The sequence below is a fragment of the Sorghum bicolor genome, chromosome 3 (genome assembly GCF_000003195.3).
Source record: "Sorghum bicolor cultivar BTx623 chromosome 3, Sorghum_bicolor_NCBIv3, whole genome shotgun sequence".
Classification (NCBI taxonomy): Eukaryota; Viridiplantae; Streptophyta; class Magnoliopsida; order Poales; family Poaceae; genus Sorghum; species Sorghum bicolor.
Window position 1 is genome coordinate 43,205,136 of NC_012872.2, and position 6,232 is coordinate 43,211,367.

The 6,232-nt window shown below is 43.0% G+C and overlaps 1 long non-coding RNA gene across 1 annotated transcript; it reads right to left on the bottom strand.

The window, feature by feature from the left end:
• On the bottom strand, window positions 3,398-6,017 carry LOC8075408. The gene is made up of 3 exons (XR_002451632.1): window positions 5,307-6,017; window positions 3,984-4,076; window positions 3,398-3,898 (listed from the first exon to the last, which is right to left on the bottom strand). It is a non-coding gene; the product is annotated as an uncharacterized LOC8075408 (long non-coding RNA).

Here is a 6,232-nt window from a genome sequence, read left to right on the forward strand (position 1 = left end):
TTCATAAGAACTAGAGTATAGTTCTTATGCTATGGTATATGACATAGATCATAGGCCCTGTTTTATGATGCTAGCATATGAACTAGAATATAGTTCTAGTGAAAATGATATGACATACATTTTAGTATATAGTTCTTATTGTATAATGCTACCCTAGGGCTAGTACTGTATTATATGAACTAGTGCTAAGTGTATATTGTATTATTCTCACTTAGGACTTTAGTCTAATTGCTTCATGTTAATTAATTGCCTAGAAATAGCTTTGTGTGAAGATGGGGGTTTATCATGCTCTTTTGAGTAGGCTCGGGCTTCTTACGTGTCGATCCATAGGGTCGGGGACCCGGGGAGTCCGAGTAGGTTCTTTGCATGTAAGCATGGTGCTTGGGTGTAAAGGCCGGGTAAATGCATTGTCCTAGTCCACGGTTCAGGGCATGGCGGTAGGTGGTGATAGCCCTGTCCGTCCTTGGCATTCCCCCACGTTCGGCTAGGTTGTAGGAGTCTAAATAGTTGCGGAGGTTGCTGGCAGACCAGTACTCGCGTAACCACCCAAACCATCTAAACACAGGACTAGATCTAAGTAGTATAATTACATGATTAACTTGTTCTATGACATGATCTGTATCTAGGACCACACCTGCTCCAATAGGTTGTTTGTTTATTCTTTGATTCAATTCATTCTTTTAGTCTCTTTTTATTCCTTAGCCCATATGCCATGCCTAGATTGTGATGGATCACTATTCTACATACAAATATTTATCACCTGCTATGACCTTTGATTCCATTATTGCTATCATAATTACTTTGATCTATGCTTATCTTAGAATCCTTAACATATTAAGCCTTCCTTAGATCGAACCTATAAATACGACACTCGGTAAATCCCCGTGTTGAAATGCTACACGATAATTCCTGTCCGCTTGCGGTACTTAAACTGCAAACCTAAGGAACTATCACGCCGGTATATACTTAACAGTGTTGCTAGACATGCACCGAGCTAGTGACTTGTTAAGGAATACCAACATGGCAATCCTAGTGCCACTACCATGATTAAGAAGTGGAACCCTACCCTAATGGTAATAAGGCGCCGTTATCGGGAAGGTAGATCTAGCTTCCTATTCAAGGTGGTGATGCTATGGATCTGCCAATATAACACTGCCAACGTCATTATCATGAGTAGAGCAGAACCCTATTCTAGGTAGCGACGCTAAGAAACGCTAACAAGCATTTCTGGCACCGTTGCTTAGGATAGATTTATACTCTAATCTTGGTGATTGCATTAGTAAGTATTATCACGACATTTCTGACATCGTTGCTGAGGATGGATTAAACCCTGTTCTTAGTGATGACGTTAAGAAATGCCAACAGTCACATGAAATGAGAAGTCATATCCTTGTTGGAATGGCTCTATTAAGGAAATAGAATCATGGGTAATCAACCAAACCTTGCAAACTAGCTCATATGACTCTAGATGAATTATACAAGAAAAGTCATGAAGGGTTCATGTTGAGCTTATGCCAAGGAAATGCTTCAATTGGCCTAAAACCATATTTGGAGTTTTATCAGGTTACTGCTTTGACCAAAGTGAGAGTTTGACTTCTGTTGCAGTTATGAGGTTCGACCCTAAATGAAAGTTATAGTTTTGCTTCTGTAGAACAAACTATATTTAAGGGTTAAGAGCTAGTTTGGTTCCTATCCTAGTCAAATTGAGCTGCAATAATCAATTCAGTGCTGATTTGCTACCTCCAGATTTTTGGCAAAGTCCTTTGATGTGACACCACTAAGTTAGCTTCTTCGTGACATTTTATTATCCAAATTCATATAGCAACTCAATTGGATTCCTTAATATGAGTTGGAGTACTCTTCTTGATGAAAGCAATGGATTAAGTGTCATAAAATTTGGAGTTCATTTGAATGTTGAAAAATAGCTCCCAAAACAGCAAATGATAATTTTATTGCTAAACGAACGTGTACCCGTTGGCATGCCACGTTCTCATGTTTTTGTTAAGCAACACAAGTTGGTCCAAAAGTAAAAGTTGGGGAGAATTGTTTGGAGAAGAGCATGCAAAAAGTTGCATCAAGTTTGACATGGTTTGGACCATAAATTATTGGTTTTGCTAATCATCATCAATACATTGACACTCGTGATTTGGCATCTAATTATCTCTTAATCTGTTGATCTAATGGCCGAGCACCCTTAACCAAACTTGTAGTGCACGGCGAGATGAGCAAACTTCGTTTTTGGCCCATCTGCCAATTTGGCTCAGAATGAGCCCAAACCGGCGTCCCACCTTCGCTACTTTGTTGCCCGCCACGTGTTCGATGAAATGGCAACGTGGTGACCATGCACCAGCAAGACCCCCACCTCATCTGCCATGGCCTACTGCTGATGGGGAGGGCTGTGACCGAGCTCCTCTCCACTCCCATTCACTCGCCCTCCCTCTCTAGTGCTCACCCTTGCCATTGCCACTCGGGCGCGCAAGTGTGGTCGCGTAGACCATGGACGTCTGATGAAGCTCCTTGCCGTCGGCGTTCTTGCCTCTTGGAGCCTCATCCATCTCAGCTAGTGTCACCAACGACCTCCGAACACCATGCTGCCTCCCCTACGCTGCCTCCTGAGTCATGTCATCGCCTGCAGACCTAGGTGGCCGGAGCTGCCATTGTGCGGGCCGCTGCCTCCATGGCCTACTGGCCTCGAGCGGCCATGGGGCGAGCCAGGGCCGTCATCGGGTGCGCAAGGGTTGCCTCCACCCTCGCTGGCCCTTATTCCGCCGCCAGAGTGCCTCCTCCGGTCGTCCACGGCGAGCTCCCCGTCGATGCTCTGTTTTCTCTCCCGTCAGGGATCTTCTGCAATAATTCGAAGAAGAGCAGGGGTTGTTTTGCGAAGCCGTAACTCATGTGAATAGTACCTACAGGGACCTCTCGGTTGTAGTTTGTTTTGCGGATAACTCAAGGGTCTCTGTGCAAATCTGTTTTTCTTTCATATGGCTGAAGTTTTGAAAATCATAATAAATTGTAGAAAAATCAAAAATAGCAAATGCGGATTTTTTGAAATCCTTGTGAAATTCTCTATGCAGTAGATCTATAGTATGACATGGTTTAATTTGAAGTTTTAGTCGTAAAAATAGATTTATGCAGTTAGGTTTTAATTGCTTGCTATATTTGTCTTTTTCATAACTGCTATAGTATTGGTCCAATAATTGTGAAAATATTGTGACATCATTTTCATACTAGTATATTACCCGTGATAACGCTACGGTGTCATCTAAAAACACAAATCGACCAAATAAAAGACAATACATGTTTTGATAATTGATCATGAATAAAAATGAATGGCACAAAGAAAGCCTATGTTACCCTAATCAAAATGTTATTAGAATACACCAAATTAATGGCCACATACATTGCAATGGTTTTTTTATTTGTTTGAAAGCACAGAGAAAGTATACATCAAATTTGCATATGGGCCGGGTAGCAAGGACATATCCAAAACTGACATGAAATTGGGTGTTTTCATCTGACAAAGTCTGAATTGATAGGCAGTAAACATGGGTCCAAAAGAATGTAGTGCATGATATATATAGGCAAGCATGGTTTCCCTTGCCAGTCAAAATGCTTTCCATTACGGAGAACTCTATCGGCCCCTAGTCGTCCAATCTCAAAACATTTGACTAATGCAGCCATGTAAAGCTGCAAAACAAACCAGCAAACGAAGTGAGAATATCCTACGGCAGCACGACCGTACAAGATAAATTTAACAGGGCGTGCCGTAGGTCATCCGCTGAGCAGCTTCCTTGGCAAGCAGCTTTTCCCTGCCCTTGGTTTTCAATGGTGATTTGGAACCCATGACACCACCACCCCAGTTCTTCTTGACCTCATGAAATTTATCTTTGAAGTTGGCCTAGGAGTGAATGAGTTCCCAATCAGTACATAAGTCAATTGAACACAAATTGGATGCGGAAAAAAAGATATTCATAAAATCCAACCTTAATAGCCTGCGGGATCTTGCTAAACTGAATCTTGTCCTCATTCTTGACGGTGGTCATACAAAGAACAAATGCAATATTCTTGTGAACGACCTACATGAAGTTATTCATTATTAGCTATGAAACATATAACCCAGCTAACAAGAAACATAACATTCTATGTTTTATGCATAGCTAACGTGTTAACAATGATATGAAGTTCTCTCCAAATATGTGTTCTCTATTCAATTGAGCAACACCAAAGTATTTTCAATCAGCACTAAACTGGAAAATGAGGCTATCATCAAACATGGAAATATGCTAAAAGAATGTACCAATTTTACGCAAATGGCAAAGAAGCAACAAGAAAAAGAAGACAGAAGCTTGTACTACTTCAGATGCAGATTTACTAACACTTAAAGTTTTACTCACAGTAAGAGTTATGTGTATCATTATGATTTTCGTAAACCAATAGGCATACTTATATGGGAATTTGGAAGTAAAATAGTCCATTTGTTACCCCACTTATAAAGCCCATATGTTTACTATTGGCTTTTGAACATAAACATTAAAGAGCCTTGGAAATACATAGTTGGCATGATGCCATGACCCTCTCAAAATCTTTACATGCATAGTGTTTCCCAACTGTTGAGAATACCAGTACAGGATCATTTGCATATATCAAATTTGTATGATGATTGATGAACACAGTTAGATTCATATACTTTACCTTTAAAGTAGAGGTGAATTATCAACTAATATATTGGAAAAAAATAAGCGTTCAAAATTGAAATGGAATGGTGATGGGCATCGACACATAGCAAAGCAACATTTACATGTCGCATGGTTACCCACAGAAGTTTGAGGCCAGACTTCCATGGTCTAATCAAAATGTTACTTTGACCTCCTTGTTGCATCAAATTAAACAGTAGACAAATTTGTAAGAAAATTAACTGAGAAAGCTAAATGGAACATGGATAACTTAATTCAAAAAACTAATCATCTGCTCTGTATTTGCTCTGCATCATGCATGTATAATCAAAAAGTGAGGTGGGGTCCCTCAAATTACAAGCATTGACAATGGAATAATTAGAATAGCCGGATTTCAAAATTCAGTAGATACCTGTCAAAGTATTTTGCATACATCATCAATACCCAATGCATTTTCATCCTTAAAGGAGCAAGTCATCTAAAATCAAATATCTTTGTTCCAGAATTACGTACTCATCATGCAACGACTGTTGCTTTTCTGTCTTGAGTGCATTCAGGAAGTTCCATTTACTTTTATACTTCAGATACCTATTCAAGCCAAGAACTTAAAGGGTGAATATTACTCCTACATACCTATATGTGCAATCGGCATCTCTATCTGTACACCACTCGGCTGCGTCACTTAGTCTGCACCTGCACACAATGACACAAAGACGATTAAATGATCAATCCATAACAATTAATTAGCAACAGATTAGTAATAGACGCAAGATGGTGCAGTGGAGTAGGAGTAGCCGCTGATCAGCTGTAGCCATCTGCGCCAGATGACACCTGAGACACCGACCCGGTGCCCAGTTGGAAGGCAAGCCCCGTCGAGCGCTCATCCTCGAGCTACCACGACGGCGCGGACGAATCGACCTCGTTGCCATCCACGCAACCGCCAGCTGCCGGTCTGCGGCCCGCCGGCCTCTGCGACGCCCGCTCCGGCCTCCCTACGCACGGGGATCAGATGCCTCACGGCCGGCTCGGAAGCGCAACAATTTGGGGGCGGTGGCAGCCTACCTCGTACGCATTTACCACGGCCACACACTAAACCCAGTGCAAATAAAGAGCCATATATGGCGCGAGGTCAGGGTACCTACTCGATGCCGATGCCGGTAGGAAGTGGCGCGGCGATCTAGGATGGGGCTCCGCGCGCTGCAGCGGCGAATGGGGACGGAAGCGACCGCGTCTCCCATGATGTACATGGGTCCCCTGCCACCGCATAATCGTGTCCAAGTCCCCCGTTGCCGCATCTTCCTCGATGGAGCGATGCGCGTCCCAGAAAAGCGACACAGCAATTCCTCGGACCTTGGAGCAGTACCCGCGAGATGAAGCGACTTGGTGGTGATCTACACGTGCTGGGGAGGTTCGGGCGGTGGCGGCTAGCGTGTGCCGTGAGGCGCAGGGCGAAGGAATATTTTTCGTTTTGGGGGATTGGGTTTCGATCGTTGATCGCGGTGGGTCGCGCCTCCCCCGGTGCAGGGGAAGAGCGCAGGGTGAGAAGGCGGGTGAGAAGG